This window comes from Falco cherrug, chromosome 4 (genome assembly GCF_023634085.1).
Source record: "Falco cherrug isolate bFalChe1 chromosome 4, bFalChe1.pri, whole genome shotgun sequence".
Taxonomy (NCBI): Eukaryota; Metazoa; Chordata; class Aves; order Falconiformes; family Falconidae; genus Falco; species Falco cherrug.
In genome coordinates this window covers 7,836,100-7,852,176 of record NC_073700.1, presented here as the reverse complement: position 1 = coordinate 7,852,176, position 16,077 = coordinate 7,836,100, and the positions used below count along the sequence as shown (strand labels likewise).

General features: G+C 47.0%; 1 long non-coding RNA gene across 1 annotated transcript; it reads right to left on the bottom strand.

The window, feature by feature from the left end:
• Positions 1–1,635: 1,635 nt before the first annotated feature.
• On the bottom strand, positions 1,636–2,959 carry LOC129736057 (uncharacterized). Its single transcript, XR_008732227.1, has 3 exons — positions 2,677–2,959; positions 2,221–2,342; positions 1,636–1,848 (listed from the first exon to the last, which is right to left on the bottom strand). It is a non-coding gene; the product is annotated as an uncharacterized LOC129736057 (long non-coding RNA).
• Positions 2,960–16,077: the final 13,118 nt, after the last annotated feature.

The window sequence follows — 16,077 nt, the reverse complement described above, 5'->3', positions numbered from 1 at the left end:
TCACCCTGTGGCATACCTTGGAGTAGAGGGAAACCTCGGGGTCCTGGGTGTCCTCCTGTGGGTGCTGGTAGAAGATGCTGCAGAAGCAGGCTTGGAGGAGGCTGCTTGTCTTCTCCTCCAGAAGCAGTCCCACTCTGCTGCAGGGACAAAGGGGTGCTCTTGGGGCCCAGCCAGGGAGAGGCAGACTCTGGGGCTGGAGACCTGGCTCGGCTCCCACGCCGCAGGGGTCATGTCAAGCCCCACGCTACTGACACTCAAGTTGAGGGGGAAAACCCTGTACCGCCCCCTGCCCCTCCCTCTCAGACCCAGCACTGGGGATGCCCCCCATATGGGACGAGTGCTGTCGGGGCCACCTGGCACCGAGGAGGCCAAGCTGGGGGCCGGGGCAGGTACCTCATGGAGGTGATGGCCAACATGGCTTGCTGCCACACCGTGGTGCCCAGGTCGTCAGTGGGCTCCTGTTGCAGCAGCACCTGGGGAGCACAGCAGGGTGAGTCACGTCAGGATGGGGCAGTCTCCTTCACCCAGCAAGAGCCTGCGGGGCTGGCAGAGCCCCGGCTGCCCCCATCCTGGCACCCCCTCCCAACCCAGCACTCAGTGGTCCCAGGCCCCGTGGTGGCAAGTTCTGTGCCCATCACGGAGCCACAGGCTGGCCAAGGGACCTGCAAACATCATTGGGTCCAACCCCCAGCTCCAGTCGGGCCACGCCAGTGGCTTTAGAACATCTCCAAGGAGAGAAACCTGGAGCAGCGCTCCTTCGCACCCCCCTACCCGGCCAAGCCCTCTCCTGCCCCTGTGCCACTGCCCACTGCCCCTGGGCCTGCCTCTTGAGGCCTGACTGCTTGTCCCCTCACCTGGATGGTGTCCACCACCTCGCACTGAAAGTCGTGAAGCTCGTCCCACACGCTGGAGTCCATGCTGGCGGTGCCGCAGACAGTGCCAATGGCGGCCAGAAACTTCAGCTTCTGGTCTGCTTGCTGCCAGCCGAGGAGGGGACAGAGGGACAGACAGCGCTGATGTCTAGCTATGCATTCGATCCCCATTATCACATTGTAGTCAACATGAAGTGATTCACTTCTGCTCGTGAAGTTAGGGTCGCCATACGCCTGTAACTTTGTCCTAATGACAAGTGCCCTTGAAGGAGAACTCCAAGCCTGATAAGGGGAACACCTCACCCCAGGAGGTGCCAACAGCCCGTTACTTGCAACAAAGGCAAGAAGCCAGCGGAACGAGACTCTAACTAGGGGCAAGGTAAAGGCAGCGGGGGGGGTGGGGGGGGGGCGGAACGCAACCTCCGACTCCATTCAGGACTAAAGGACTCACCCTCACCCCTCCCTCAGACATGCAGTAAATGAAAAACACACTGTAACTTGAAATCAAAGCGAGAGATATATAGACCAACGGAAAGCTACCGCGCGTACTAATTACCAATAGCATCTTTTAGGCAGAGTTTGGAAAATACGTATGTATAACTAGACTGCATAAATGTTAATCTTGCTCTTCTGAGCTTTGCGCTTGCTTCGTAGAGCATCATCACCTAAGCCCAAGCTTTGCGCGAATCTGTAATAAAGAAATGCCTGGCCTCTGTGCGTCGGCTGGCTCTTGCCCAACGGGCGAAGGCGCACACTTTTTGGATAACAGTGTCAGTGGGGAGAGATAGCTGGGAGGGGGCATAGCCCCTGGCACCTTGTGAGCAGGGCATGTGGGCAGAAAGACTGGCCGGGAGGTAGGGGCACAGCCTCGTAGAAGTGGCCACGCATACCTTTGGTCTGATCCTGAGGAAGCCTCGGATGATGTCCAGGGTATTCTCTTCCTCCATGGGCGCAGCCAAGTGAGAGTGGCAGGAATCTGGCGGGCACAGAGCAGGCAGGGCTGGGGTCAGGCCGTGGGGAAAGCGCGAGCCCTCTGCCCAGCTCCTGGGGATGTCCCCAGCCCCAGCTCAAGGCTGGGACACTGGTGTCCCCTGCGCGTCCCAGGGGTGAGGGTGCGATGCTGGAGGGCAGCACCAGGAGGGGGGCCCGATGTGCCTGGGTGAAGGATGCACTGGTACCAGGGGCAGGGAGGGTCCCTGCCCCAGGGATGCTGTGGCAGGGCCGGGTCTTTGGCTGCTGCCCCATGGGAGCCTGGCTGCCAGCCTGGCCGGGGGCTGCGAGTCTGGGGCAGGGCAGGGCAGGGTGAGCAGCGTGGGCAGCCCCCTGCCCACGATGCCCTCACACTCACGCGCATGCAGCAGCGGGAACTTGCACAGATTGTTGGGCTTCAGCCGTGATCTGGGAGCTGGGGCAGCTCTGTCCTTCTCCTGCCAGGACTGCCTGGGGTGGCTGGCGGGTATCCTCGACATCCTGCGGCAGGGAGAGAGGAAAGGGGTGAAGGGAAGCCTGCACCACCCGGGGCTGCCCTGCCAGGGGCGGTGGGGCAGAAGTAGCTCTGTTCAGGGGGCTCCTTGCCACCAGCCTGCCCCAGCACCTTCCTCCCAGACACTGTGGGGGCAGCACTGGGTGACACGTCACGTCACAAAGTGCCCCACTGTGACCCTTCCTGATGCCCCAGGGCCCCACTGACCGCTCCTTGCCCCAGGGGGTTGGGACTGACTCCCTCTTCCTCCTTCTCCCTCTATGGGGCTGGGGTTCATCTAGACTGGGGGCATGCCACTTGTCGTAGGGACCCCTCTGTCACCTCGCTCCTGGGGCCGCACCCGCTTGTGGCCAGGCTGAGCTGGGGCTCAGCCCCCACACCGTCAGGCACGCCGAGGCTCTTCTCTCTTCCACCTGGGGCTCGGGACAAGGCCTGCGCGGCTCCCCTTGCTCCAAGGCTGGTGGGCACACAGGGACGACAGACGCCCTCCCGTGCGCTCAGCCGCAGCCGCACAGACTGGCACTGGTGGGGTCACTCGGGTTACCCTGGTCACTGTTGCCATGGTGCAGGGCACTGTTCCATCATCCCTTGGCTGGAAGCCGGGCGGGGGCGGGGGGAGTCCCCCTGCTCCTCACCCCAGCCCCACTGGGCCCAGCCCAGGCCTGCTGGGCCAACCTGGCGAGGCGAGCTTTAAAGCGAAGGATGCAGGGGGAGGGCTGCAGTGCGGCAATGCTCGTGCCATCACCTGCGCCTGGGGCCTAGGCCAGGCCAAGCAGAGCAGCGATGTGTGTTCCTTAGCTGCCTCCCGAGATGAGTCCCAGAAGGCCAACCGCCTCCAGGCTGTGCATGGCGGCGGTGGATCCTCTTGCACCCCTCCCGGGAAACCTGTGTGCTCGATCGCCTCTCTGCAGTGCCCATACACCCACACACGCGGCACAGGGAATCACCAGGAAGAATGAAAGATCTGTGTGCGGTCGCAGGGCCATGATCTCATTGCGGTTACGGAGACATGGCGGGATAGCCTCCACGGCTGGGATGCTGTCGTGGGTGGCTGTGTACTTTTTAGAAAAGAGGCCAGCAGGGAGAGGTGGTGGAGTTGCTCTTTGTGTGAGGGAGCAACGGGAAGGTCTCGAGCTCTCCCTTGGGGTGGGTGCAGGACGAGTCAAGAGGTTACGGGTAAAGATGAAGGGGCCCGCCAACACGCGGGATGCCGTTGTAGGTGTTTGCTACGGGCCACCTGATGAGGGAGGGGAAGCCAGTGAGGCCTTCTACAGACAATGGCAGGCAGCCTCACGATGCCAGGCCCTGGTTCTCACGGGGGACTTCAGCCTCCCTGATACCTGCTGGAAAGACAACCCAGCTAGGCTGACACAGTCCAGGAGGTTCCTGCAGAGCACCGACGGTAACTTTTTGACGCAGGTGGTGGAGGAGCCAACGAGGCAAGGTGTGCTCTTAGAGCCTGTCTTCGCAAGCAGAGGGCTGGTTGGGGATGTGAAAGTTGAAGGCAGCCTTGGCCGCAATGACCATGAGATGGCGGAGTTCAGGGTCCTGTGCTGAGGAAGCGAGCCGACAAGTAGGATTGCCGCCCTGGCCTTCAGGAGAGCTAACGCTGGCTTCTTCAAGGACCTCCTTGGAGGAATGCCATGGGTGAGGGCTCCAGAAGGTACTCGCCAGTTCAAGAGAGACAAGGAAGTACTGGAGAGGGGCCAGCAGAGGGCTACAAAGATGGTGAGGGGACTGGAGCATCTCCCTTAGGAGGACAGGCTGAGGGGGCTGGGCCTGTTCAGCCTGCAGGAGAGAAGACTCAGGGGGGATCTGTCACATCCCAGCTATGAGGAGGGAGAGAGCGACTCAGACTCGCAAATGCCCTTGGTGTGGGTTGCGCTGAGGTAACACCCAAGGTCCGTACCTAAACATCAACTTTAATGGAACAAACACCCAGTAAACATTGACCCTTTCACAATTATATCCAACCAAGCTATGTGGCTTTAGGAGAAGCTGGGGTAGGCCTTGTATTACTTTAGGAGAAAAAGCTGAGGCGGCAGGGGCGCGCCATCGGGCAAGACAGCTAGAGAGAGAGGGAGATCACCACTCCTGGATCCAGCGCCGGAGCTGCCAGCAGGGCTGTTGGACAAAGAGTCCCAGAGGCTTCTACGTGTGCCTAGTTGGGAGCCCCAGTCTCTGGGCTCCTGGAGCCTTCTCTCGCCCCAGCTGCAGGAGTGGCTGAGGCCAGGCGGCCAGGGGAAGGGCCACCAGCCCCCGTGCCTGTCACTGCCTCCGGCACCTTCCCTCAGGGCGCTGCCTGGGCTCTGGGCACCGCACCTGGGCCTCGGCCCGACGGGATCTTATCAATGGGACAAGGGGCAACGGGCACAAACGGCCACACAGGTGTTATAGATTTGCTAATAAGTGAAGATTGATTGACTTTATTTGATTGATTATTTGATTTTATAAAATTATTTTATAGAATAGAAAGATAGAGGGATAAGAAATCTATTTTAATGAAACTTAAAGTTGCACAGCAAAAGCTGCTATGAGATCCTCTGTACATCCCGTACCAGGGCTAGAAGAATGGGCTACAACCACTGTTAAAACTTTGGTAATAACTTTAGGGTTTGAAAGGTTTCTTTGTATTTGACCAGTCTTCTGTAGGTAGAAGGTGTATTGAAGTGTCAGAATATGAGATGAATGGAAACCGAGGAGAGTCGACTGGAACAGCTTGTGCTTACCTGCCAAGAAACCGTGAACTTTAGTAAAAGGTAATTCCGGCAGGGGGAGATCACGACCACCGACTCATATACCACCTACCCAAATCGTACCCCAGAGCCATTTCTAGACCTTTCTAAGCTCTACTGCGCAGAATCGGATATAGGAGGAGAATATGTTAACGCTTTCCGGGAAATATCATGGCTATGCATGAATACTTAATGAATATGTATGAATAAGTTCTATATATGGCGTCTAATTTTGAGACTTGGTGTGCGTTGATCGTGAGAGGACTCGCTCACGCACCCGGCCGTCAATAAAGAAGTGTCTGCTTATCTACATCACATTGGTGTCGATAAGTTCTTCATTCCGAGATTTCGGTAACAGTTTTGGCGACCCAGATGGGACCTCGCTGAAGGAGACCGGAGTAGTCGGGGACCTGATCGGTTCCAGCCGGCACCGAGGATTTCTCAGGGATACCCATTGATCCCCGATCCATAAGGCTCTTTGCGAGGTTCCCTGGATTTTTGGTAAGACACTTCTTTTTCTAATTGTAGTTAGTGGGTTAGCGTCCCAGTAAAGTAAGTGCACTAGAGGAAGTGGGTAGGAGTCCCACTATAATAAGTGTATGGTAAGGAGTGGGTTAGAGTCCCACCGGTGGGTTTGAGTCCCACTGAGTAAGTCTGCCTGTCAGACGCGGTGAAAGCTGCGCAGGGTAGGACTAGGAGTCTGCCCGTAAGACATAAGCGAAAGCTATTGCAGGGTTGGACAAAAGTGGAAACAAGAGAACCTATATGCTATAGTGTTCTCTAAAGTAGTGCCTCTAACAAGAAGTTAGAAGGGTTTTGTGGGGTTTTTTTTGATACGGAATGTTTTCTTGTGTTTGTGTATTGAGGTGAAAATTAAGAAGTGTATAATATTGTGTTTTATGTCTTTGTTTAAAGTAACTGTGGGAAAGTGTGAGTGTGGCTGTAAGGGTGAGACGTGCAATTGAGCACAAAAGCGAGTGTGGAGAGTGGATCCGCGGATCAGAGTGACAGAGTTGAATAATTGTGTATTGTACTGTGAGTGATTATACCAGGGCATCTAAGTTAACTCGCTTGTTTAAAAGTAAAAGCATGGGTAATCTTGCTGTAAATGACAAAATCCCGAAAAATTCTTTGTTGGGATGTTTATTGGCACATTGGGGAAATTTACATGATGATCTGCAAAAGAGCCAGATGATTGAGTATTGTAATAATTTGAGTATTGTAATAATTGGTGGCCTTTGTACATATTGGATGATCAGGAAAAGTGGCCCATGAATGGGACACTGAATTATAACGCTATTCTGCAGTTAATGCTGTATTGTAAAAGAGAAGGGAAATGGAATCAAATGCCAAATGTGGATTTGTTCTTGTACTTAAGACAAAGAAAGGATTGGCAGGATGAATGTAAGCTAACTATTAGAGATAATTTGGTAATGGCTATAACTTCTGATAATAAGAAAGTGGGGAAAAAAATGCTGTTCAAATTGTGAGATTGGGAGTGGATACAGGAGCGACATTTTTTTTTATTAAATACCTGTAAAGGAAAAATTGGAACAAAACCAGGCCATTCCTGCAACCCCTGGATTTGAAATTTGGAAATAAGATAATTACACATGAATTTTTGTATGTGCCAGAATGTCCGATACCCTTCTTAGGAAGAGATTTGTTATCCAAATTAAATGCACAAAGTGTTTTTGACGAAGGAGAACTTTTCTTGAAAATACCTGAGTCAAAACCGGGAGAAATCCTGATGATACAAGAAAAAGTAAAGGAACAAGAAATTCCACCGGAGGTGGATTTGGCAGCGATCCCTACTGTATGGGAAACAAATATTCCTGGTAAATCGAAACTAGCAGAACCTGTTAAAATAGATTGGAAGGAAGGCGCAGGAACAGTGAGAATTAAACAAGATCCAATCAAATCAGAAGTGAGACAGGAATTGAAGAAATTGATTGATACATTTTTGGAGTATAAAATTTTGGAAGAATGTGAATCTGAGTATAATACTCCTATTTTACCAGTCAGAAACCCTCGGGTGAATATAGGCTGGTGCAAGACTTGAGAGCAGTAAACTAAATAGCTCAGGATATTTATCCTGTAGTAGCAAACCCTTATACACTGTTAACAGCATTAAGGGAGACTTATCAGTGGTTTACAGTGCTTGATTTAAAAGATGCTTTCTACTGTATACCTTTGGAAAAGGAAAGTAGAAAACTGTTTGCTTTTGAATGGGAAAATCCTCAAACCGGGCGAAGGATGCAGCTGACACGGACTAGATTACCCCAAGGATTTAAAAACAGTCCAACTATTTTTGGAAATCAGTTAGCAAAGGAACTTGAAATCTGGAAACAGGATAAATCAAGACCTGGGCATTTACTCTTACCATATGTGGGTGACATACTGATTGCTACAGAAGAAAGATTTACTTGTATACAGGTGACTATTGACCTCTTTAATTTCCTGGGACTAAATGGGTACAAGGTATCCAGGAAGAAAGCCCAAACAGCCTACCAGACTGTGATATATCTGGGCTTTGAGATTTCAAAAGGACAGCGACAATTAGGAAAAGATCGCAAAGAAGCTATTTGTGGTATACCTGAGCCGAGAAATATTCCTGAACTCAGAGCATTTTTGGGAATGACTGGGTGGTGTCATCTTTGGATTATGAACTATGGGCTAATAGCTAAACCGCTGTATGAGGCCCAAAAGAATTCTCCCTTTGTATGGGGCCCACCACAGCAAAGGCTTTTGTAGAGTTAAAACGTGCCTTAATGTCTGCACCTGCTTTGGGACTTTTGGATTTAACCAAAGATTTTCAGTTGTTTGTTCACGAAAGGCAGCACCTTGCACTGGGAGTGTTAACCCAGAAGGTAGGAAGCTGGAAATGACCAGTCGGATATTTCTCTAAACAACTGGACACAGTGAGTAAAGGGTGGCCAAACTGCCTTCGAGCAGTGACAGCAACAGTGATGCTCATGCAAGAAGCTCGGAAATTGACTTTGGGAAGAACAATAACAGTCTATGTCCCACACATGGTGATAACTGTTTTAGAACAAAAGGGGGGACACTGGCTGTCTCCGAGCCAAATGATGAAGTACCAGGTAGTACTGACTGAACAAGATGATGTGATTTTAAAGACAACTAACCTGGTAAATCCTGCAGTGTTTTTAAGTTCCATACAGGAAGAAGGACAACTGGAACATGACTGCTTGGCTACCCTCGAGTATGTTTACTCCAGTCGCGAAGACTTGAAGGATGTACCATTGGAGCGATCAGACTGGGAATTGTATGCTGATGGAAGCAGCTTTATGGGACAAGGAGTCCGATACGCTGGATATGCGGTAACAACAGAGACTACAGTTATAGAAGCAGGAGCATTGGCGAGTACTACATCAGCCCAGAAAGCGGAACGTATTGTCTTGATTCAAGCCCTAGAATTAAGTAAAGACAAGAAAGTAAATATCTGGACAGATTCAAAATATGCCTTTGGGGTAGTGCATGTCCATGGGGCTTTGTGGAAAGAAAGAGGGCTATTGTCCTCTCAAGGATCAAACATTAAGCATCAAAAGGAAATTATACAATTATTGCAAGCAGTTCAAAAGCCAGATCAAGTAGCAATCATGCACTGTAAGGCACATCACATTGGGAATACAAAAATAATAGCTGGGAATAATTTAGCTGATAAAACAGAAAAAAAAAAAGAAAAAAAAAGGTAGCAAAGAAACAAGCATTGCAAATGGCAAGAATTCCTTCTCAAACAGTAACCCTTCCTAGGGAAAAACAGAGATTCAGAGGAAGATGACAAATTGGGTCAGTTATTAAACGCTAAGAAAAACTTAGCTGGGTGGTGGATAACTCCTAATGGACAGGTAGTAATTCCACCTCTTGTGATGAGAGAGATAATTCAAACGAGGCATCAAGAATGTCACTGGGGGGCAGAAACCTTAGTAACACCTTTACGAAAGCAGGTAAGATCAGTTAAGATGTTGGGAATAGCTAAAATGGTAACTGCAAAGTGTGAAGTATGTTTGAAAAATAATCCAGTGATTAAGAAAAAGGTTCAAATGGGTAGACTGAAATCTGGTACAGAACCTGGAGATTATTGGCAAGTAGATTTTTCAGAGTTACCTAGACAAAATGGGTACCGGTACATCCTGGTAAGGGTTGATACTTTTACAGGATGGCCAGAAGCCCTTCCCTGTCGCAGCACACAAGCAAAAAGAGGTTGTGAAGTGGTTGTTACAAGAAATAATTCCGAGATTTGGAGTTCCTATTGGAATTTCCTCTGACAGAGGTCCACCCTTTGTTGCTGAAGTAGTCCAAAGTGTTAGCAAAGTATTGGGTAGTAATTGGGATTTGCATGCGTCTTGGAGACCGCAATCTAGTGGAAAAGTGGAGAGGAGGAAGCAAACTTTGAAACGACAAATAAGTAAAATTTGTCAAGAAACCAGTCTAAAGTGGCCTCAGGCACTTTCATTTGCATTATTATGAGTCAGGGTACAGCCAAAGAGTGGAACCTCGGTCAGTCTTTATGAATTATTATATGGAAAACCATATGAGTCTCTAGAGCCAAATCTAAACATACATGTAAAAGGAAAACAAGATGCCCATAACTATTTGCTTTTTCTAAGGAAAACTTTGGCTGCGATTTGGAGTGCAGTAATTTGGAATAGACCTTTACCCCTGGAAAATTCAGTGCATGATTTCCAACCAGGAGACTATGTCTATGTGAAGACCTGGACCTCCGAACCTTTGCAGGAGCGCTGGAGAGGACCTTTCCAGATACTGTTAACCACTTTTACAGCTATCAAGATAGCAGAATCAGATGCTTGGATACACTATACTCGAGTGAAGAAAGCACCTACTCCATGGAAGATTGTCAGTCGTGACCCAGAGACTTGAAAATTGACACTGAAACATGTCTAATTTTTATATTGGATTTTATTTTGGTCGGTAGTGTTGGTGGCATCATGGGCTGGCTTGGTGGACAGGAACAAAAGACAAGTAGAAACAGAACAAGTGATTGAAATTCCCAAACAAATGGCTGAGGAAAATTTGATGGTAGGATTGACTAAAGAATTTGCCAATTTACAAAATGTCACGCAGATCACTGCCTGTTTGCCAATACCGAGGGCAGTAGGTGAATCTATTCCATGGGGAATGTTAACCATGAATCTGACCAATCTGGAATGTAAAAATGAGACCACCTATTGTGAACAAAGGCCAGTAACTCAATGGTATGAACAAGTAAAGGTTATCAGAAAACAGTGGAAGTCGCCAGGGAAAGAAACAGATTGTAAAAAACTATTGAATTATGATTTTATAACAGGATCCCGACCTAGTGCCATAGCTTGAGTTCTCTTTCCTGGGGGTCCAAATCCCCAGTTAGGATGGTGTTCTTATGATGAACAACTTGAAACCAATGTGAGCAGAAGTGTCATGAAATGGAAGTGTAACAAAACGGGCCAAGGTGCCCACTTAGTAGAACAATGGGACTCTATACGGTCTATGTCCATATTTTCCCATTTTCAGTATATGGCAAGAACTTCTTGGTGTTTGACCTGGGATGGAAAAGTTTTTTCAGTATTACCCTGGGTCAATGATAGGTCAACTTCATCGGGAGAAGGAAAATAAAATAGTGCCATGGTGGAAATGTGAAAAAGTGTATGATTGCAGTAATGCAGACTTAGTAATCCAAAGAATTCCTCCGTTGGCCGCTGCTTTGAAATAGGGTTGTTTCTGTCGAGGTCTTAAGAATATTTTCAATTTAACCGGCACTTTTACAGTTAGAAAAGGAACTTTGTTTAGTTGCAGAAAAACTACTATTCGAAGTCCAGGACATTTAGTTTGGGCATTAAGTGATGGAACCTGGACATCACATTTACCATTAGAAGGTAAGGTGAAAGAAATTACTTTAGGCATGCCAACATTGTGTCCAGTTTGCAAGAAATCACCCTTTAGAGGATCTTTAGAGAATTTAGAATTGAAACGAATAAAGAGATCTGAGATAAATGATGATATTTGGAATGAACCATCTACAGGAGTGAAAATTGGCTGGGCACTTGAATCACTTTTAAATCCTATAGCTTCATATAGAAACAGAGCATGGCTCTATCAGTTAACTGGTCAAGTGGAAAAATTAGCAAACGTTACCAAAAAGGGGTTTAAGGAATTGAATATACAATTACAGGCGACCTCCAGAATGACTTTACAAAATAGAATGGCATTAGATATGCTCCTACTTAAAGAACACGGAGTATGTGGATATCTCAAGGATAAGCTGGACCACTGTTGTATCCACATTTCAAATGTCACACAAGATGTGGAGCATGATTTGGATTTATTAGATAAAATTGAAAAAGAAACAGAATCAATTCAAGAAGATATGTCAGAAGACTGGTTGGGGAAAATTTTTAACAAACTGGGATGGAATTTGAGCTCTTGGATACAATCCATAATCAAAACTTTGTTTCTGTTACTAATTGTAATTCTGATGATCGTGCTAGTATATGCAAGTTTGAAGAAACAGTTTACCAACAGAATTTCAGTCAATCGTATGAGAGAAGTACCAACTATTCCATCAAGACATAGTCCACCACCAAAATATGTTGAAACAAATGATATGTAAATAATGTGAAAGTACTGAAAAATGATTTTCAACACTTTCAAAGGGGGGAAATGTTATAGATTTGCTAATAAGTTAAGATTGATTGACTTTATTTGATTGATTATTTGATTTTATAAAATTATTTTATAGAATAGAAAGATAGAAGGATAAGAAATCTATTTTAATGAAACTTATAGTTGCACAGCAAAAGCTGCTATGAGATCCTCTGTACATCCCGTACAGGGCTAGAAGAATGGGCTACAACCACTGTTAAAACTTTGGTAATAACTTCAGGGTTTGAAAGGTTTCTTTGTATTTGACCAGTCTTCTGTAGGTAGAAGGTGTATTGAAGTGTCAGAATATGAGATGAATGGAAACTGGGGAGAGTCGACTGGAACAGCTTGTGCTTACCTGCCAAGAAACCGTGAACTTTAGTAAAAGGTAATTCCGGCAGGGGGAGATCGCGACCACCGACTCATATACCACCTACCCAAATCGTACCCCAGACCCATTTCTAGACCTTTCTAAGCTCTACTGCGCAGAATCGGATATAGGAGGAGAATATGTTAACGCTTTACGGGAAATATCATGGCTATGCATGAATACTTAACGATATATGTATGAATAAGTTCTATATATGGCGTCTAATTTTGAGACTTGGTGTGCGTTGATCGTGAGAGGACTCGCTCACCCACCCGGCCGTCAATAAAGAAGTGTCTGCTTATCTACATCACATTGGTGTCGATAAGTTCTTCATTCCGAGATTTCGGTAACACAGGGAGCTCCTTCCCTTCCGAGCAGGAGGAGATGGGCTTTGCTGTGGGGGTGTCACGGCCTGGGGTGGGCTGCCCCGGGGCTGGGCAGTCTCTGGAGGCTCTCAAACCCCGCCTGGCCGTGACCCTGAGCGGCCGGCTCCTGGGGGAGCTGCTTTTGCAGGGCCTTGGGCTGGATGGCCTCCAGAGGTCCCTGCCAGCCCTGGCCAGTCTGATTCTGCCGCTCTGTGCGGAGGCGCGGGGCCGGCCCGCGGTCAAGTCACTCACAGGCGAAAAATGGACTATCCTATTAGCCTTTTCATTTTTGATTCAACTTTTCAACCCTATGGTCTCTTAGCACAGTGGGTTCCGCAAGATTTCTTTGATTATTCTGGAATGGATATTTTTAACACATAATTTTGGAAAAACAGTTACCACAGCTATTGAAGTGATACCTATGGTAATTCAGAAAGGAAGAAAGCATTTATTAACTTTAGACGGTGTTGAACCTAATATTATCTATTTGCCTCTTGATACAAAACAGCTAACTTTTTTAACTCACCATTCTTTTGTTTTTCAGTGTGCTCTAGCAGATTTTACGGGACAGATAAGTATTCATTTCCCAGGACACAAAATTATACAATCCCTGCACTTTTTCTCTTTTACCTGCTTCACAATTAGCTATCACGCCAATAGTTGATACCCCTGCAGTATTCACTGATGGATCTGGCAAAACAGGCCGAGCAGCGATAGTTTGGAGAGATGGTGAAGGAAACTGGAAAAGCAACATACGTATTGTCACAGGATTGCCTCACATAGTAGAACTCGCTGCAGTAGTCCGTGTTTTCAAATTATGGACTACCCCAATAAATGTTATCAGATTCTGCCCACATGGCAGGCCTTGTTTCTAGGCTAGAACGCTCCTTTTTGAAGGAAATCTCACACGAAGCCTTATTTGCTCTTCTCTGGGAGCTCAAGCGGCTCCCAGATCGATGGGCACATCCATATTTTATACAACACATACGCTCACATACCTCCTTACCCGGTCCCATAAGTGAGGGGAACACACAAGCAGACAGGCTTGCAGGTATCATGCAGGTCTTACCTGACAGTTTTGCACAGGCCCATTTATCTCATGAGTTTTATCATCAAAATGCAAAAGCACTGCAACGCACGTTTCAACTGACTCTGGACCAAGCAAGGCAAATTATACAGTCGTGTCCCGATTGTCAACAAGTTTTGCCTGCACTGTCGATCTAAACTAATCCTCAAGGTGTTTCGTCACTTGAAATGTGGCAGACAGACGTTACTCATATAGCCCAGTTTGGCAAGTACAAATATGTACATGTCTCTATTGACACTTTTTCATCTTATATTTATGCATCAGTACGCTCAGGTGAAAAAGCAAAAGATGTTTGCAGACATTTTATTATGGCCTTCGCCACCCTGTTCCGAAACCTATAAAAACAGATAATGGCCCAGGCTATATAGCGCATAAGACAGACATCTTTTCAACAATTCAGCATATTACAGGCATTCCACATTCTCCCACAGGCCAATCCATTATCGAATGCACACGTAGCACTCTTAAAACTATGTTGCAAAAAAAAATAAAAGGGGGAGTCTAAGGTTAACCCCACAAGAGCGTATAACTAAAGCTTGTTATGTTTTGAATTTTTTAAATCGTTGGATGGAGGATGGACCTCCTATACACCACCATTTTGGCTTACACAATGCTTCAAAATCTAATGAGAAAGCACAAGTTATAGTAAAAAATTTGCAGACAAATCAATGGGAAGGTCCTTTTCCATTAATAACTTGGGGTAGAGGGTATGCTTAGGTTTCCACAGGTTCTGGCCCAAGATGGGTACCAGCTCAATGGATCAAGCCATCATTATCTCAGTCATTGCCATCACCTGTGCCATGACGTCAGCTGCATCAATATGGATCCCACCTCAACCCAAACCCAACATCTGGGTAACCTTGGCCAGTTGCACTGGACAGGACACACTATGTCTGTCAACTGCTTCTTTGGAAAACCCTTTTACAACCTGTCTGGTTGGACAACCTGTTGATGATTGGCCCGTCCCCTCAGATAAACGGATCATAATTCAGGGATTTGGTGATGTGGTTAATAATTGGGATGGTTGGGTTCCATATTTAACATATGGTGGGATCGACCACAGGAACTGGACTTACTAGGATCTGTAAAAATGGATTATTGTGTATACTTTAACTACACAGGCAAAGTTAATATAAAAACAATTCAATTGTTAAATGCTTCCATACCTGCATATAGAAATGCTAGCACTTGGTGTAATTATACTTCTCCTAAAGTATCAAAGTCTAGCAATTGTCCACTTAAACTGTCCACAGGATTATTTCTAATCTGTGAAGATCGCGCATGGCCTGGCATTCCCTCCCATGTGAAAGGAGGACCATGTAGCATTGGAAGGTTAACTTTGTTAACACCCAATACATCCATGATTATGACTCGTAAGTTACACTGCCACAAACGCGCTACACATGCCTTTAAAACGGATTGTAAAGGTAATATGGAATTTTGGAGCCCTGGTGATATTATAGCAGCATCTATATTTGCTCCAGGAGTAGGAACAGCGCAAGCACTAACCAGCTTGAATAAGCTTGGCTGTTGGCTTGCAAAACAAACTAATGCATCTTCATTAGCCCTGGGTGGACTATTGTTAGACATTGATGCAATAAGACATGCTACGCTACAGAATAGAGCTGCAATAGATTTTTTGTTAGCGCAAGGTCATGATTGTCAGGATTTTGATGGACTTTGATCTGTCTGATCATTCTGAATCTATTCACGAAAGTATAGAAAATTTGCAAGGAGTACAGAAACTACAACAAAGTGATGCTTTTAACATTTTTGGAAATATTTTTAGTAGATTAGGTTTAACTGCATGGATAAAAAGTTTATTACAAATAGGCATAAGATGCTTATTCATTTTGATATGTATTCTGATCTGTATTCCATGTATGTTAAAATGCGTGCAAACTCTAATAGATAGAGCATTGAAGCAAGCCTTTTTTATATATAAAGAAGACGGAGATGTGGGTATTTCTCAAACTCGCTCGACGGTGTCAGTGAGCAAAAACCAGCCTTGGGAGAGAGACACGGTTATGCTTGTTGGAAGGAAGCCATGGAACCAAGGAGAGAAACTTTAAAATACGGAGTAGGCTGCAAAGCTTGTGGCCTTGTGGATAAAGGGAGTTGCTAAGTTGCTGTGATTGCAATAGAAAAAAGAGCTAAGAGTGGAAAATTATTAAAGCACAGTTATACGCTGATACGTCAACCCGCTGTAAAGGTATAAAAGGTTTGCTTGATTTTATTAAGTGTCTTTGAGTGTCTTCAAGGTGTCTTTGATCTGCTCTTGGAGTCTGTCCATCAATAAGCTACAGCCAGGCAGCCAGGGGAAGGGCCACCAGCCCCCGTGCCTGTCACTGCCTCCGGCACCTTCCCTCAGGGCGCTGCCTGGGCTCTGGGCACCGCACCTGGGCCTCGGCCCGACGGGATCTTATCTACGGGACAAGGGGCAACGGGCACAAACGGCCACACAGGGAGCTCCTTCCCTTCCGAGCAGGAGGAGATGGGCTTTGC